The sequence below is a fragment of the Microtus oregoni genome, unplaced genomic scaffold, assembly GCF_018167655.1.
Source record: "Microtus oregoni isolate MIOR12 unplaced genomic scaffold, Mior012 000159F_ref0000335, whole genome shotgun sequence".
In the NCBI taxonomy this organism is placed as follows: Eukaryota; Metazoa; Chordata; class Mammalia; order Rodentia; family Cricetidae; genus Microtus; species Microtus oregoni.
In genome coordinates, this window is record NW_024544814.1 from 1,100,393 (window position 1) to 1,102,735 (window position 2,343).

Below are 2,343 nucleotides of genomic sequence, written 5' to 3' on the forward strand. Positions count from 1 at the left end.
AATACCTATACTCCTTAATGCATTCCACAATATAGAAACAGAAGGGTCATTACCAAATTCCTTTTATGAAGCCACAATTACTCTGATACCAAAACCACTCAAAGACTCAACCAGGAAAGAGAACTACAGGCCAATCTCACTCATGAATATCGACGCAAAAATCCTCAACAAAATACTGGCAAATCGAATCCAAAAACACATCCGAAAAATTATCCATTATGATCAAGTAGGCTTCATTCCTCAGATGCAGGGCTGGTTCAACATACGAAAATCTATCAATGTAATCCAGCATATAAATAAACTGAAAGAAAAGAAACATATGATCATTTCATTAGATGCTGAAAAAGCATTTGACAAAATTCAACATCCATTTATGTTAAAAGTCTTGGAGAGATTAGGGATACAAGGGTCATACCTAAATATAATAAAAGCTATATACAGCAAGCCGACAGCTAACATCAAATTAAACGGAGAGAAACTCAAAGCCATCCCACTTAAATCAGGAACACGGCAAGGCTGTCCACTCTCGCCATACCTCTTCAATATAGTGCTTGAAGTTCTAGCAATAGCAATAAGACAACATAATGGGATCAAGGGGATTCGAATTGGAAAGGAAGTAGTTAAACTTTCGTTATTTGCAGATGATATGATAGTGTACATAAGCGACCCCCAAAACTCCACCAAAGAACTTATACAGCTGATAAACAGCTTTAGTAATGTGGCAGGATACAAGATCAACTCCAAAAAATCAGTCGCCCTCTTATACACAAAGGATATGGAAGCAGAGAGGGACATCAGAGAAGCTTCACCTTTCACGATAGCCACAAACAGCATAAAATATCTTGGGGTAACTCTAACCAAGGAAGTGAAAGATCTATTTGACAAGAACTTTAAGGCATTGAAGAAAGAAATTGAGGAGGATACCAGAAAATGGAAGGACCTCCCTTGCTCTTGGATTGGGAGGATCAACATAGTAAAAATGGCAATTCTACCAAAGGCAATTTATAGATTCAATGCAATCCCCATCAAGGTCCCATCAAAATTCTTCACAGATCTTGAGAGGACAATAATCAACTTTATATGGAAAAACAAAAAACCCAGGATAGCCAAAACAATCCTATACAATAAAGGATCTTCTGGAGGCATTACCATCCCTGACTTCAAACTCTATTACAGAGCTACAGTAATGAAAACAGTGTGGTACTGGCATAAAAACAGAGAATTCGACCAATGGAATCATATAGAAAACCCAAATTTTAACCCACAAACCTATGATCACCTCATTTTCAATAAAGGAGCTAAAAGTATACAATGGAAGAAAGAAAGCATATTCAACAAACGGTGCTGGCATAACTGGATGTCAACCTGTAGAAGAATGAAAATAGACCCATATCTATCACCATGCACAAAACTCAAGTCCAAATGGATTAAAGACCTCAGTATCAGTCCGAACACAATGAACCTGACAGAAGAGAAAGTGGGAAGTATCCTACAACAGATGGGCACAGGAGATCGCTTCCTATGTATAACCCCAGAAGCACAGACATTAAGGGCAACATTGAATAAATGGGACCTACTAAAACTGAGAAGCTTCTGTCAAGCAAAGGACAGTGTCACTAAGACAAAAAGGCAACCTACTGACTGGGAGAAGATCTTCACCAACCCCGCAACAGACAAAGGTCTGATCTCCAAAATATATAAAGAACTCAAGAAACTAGACTTTAAAATGCTAATTAACCCAATTAAAAAATGGGGCATGGAACTGAACAGAGAATTCTCAACAGAAGAAGTTCAAATGGCCAAAAGACACTTAAGGTCGTGCTCAACTTCCTTAGCAATCAGGGAAATGCAAATCAAAACAACTTTGAGATATCATCTTACACCTGTCAGAATGGCTAAAGTCAAAAACACCAAGGATAACCTTTGCTGGAGAGGCTGTGGAGGAACGGGTACCCTCATCCATTGCTGGTGGGAATGCAATCTTGTGCAACCACTGTGGAAGTCAGTGTTTCGGTTTCTCAGGAAATTCGGGATCAACTTACCCCTGGACCCAGCAATACCACTCTTGGGAATATACCCAAGAGATGCTCTATCTAATGACAAAAGGATTTGTTCAACTATGTTCATAGCAGTATTATTTGTAATAGCCAGAACCTGGAAACAACCTAGATGCCCTTCAATGGAAGAATGGATGAAGAAAGTATGGAATATATACACGCTAGAGTACTACGCTGCGGTAAAAAACAATGACTTCTCGAATTTTGCATGCAAATGGATGGAAATAGAAAACACTATCCTGAGTGAGGTGTCCCAGACCCAAAAAGATGAATATGGGATGTACTC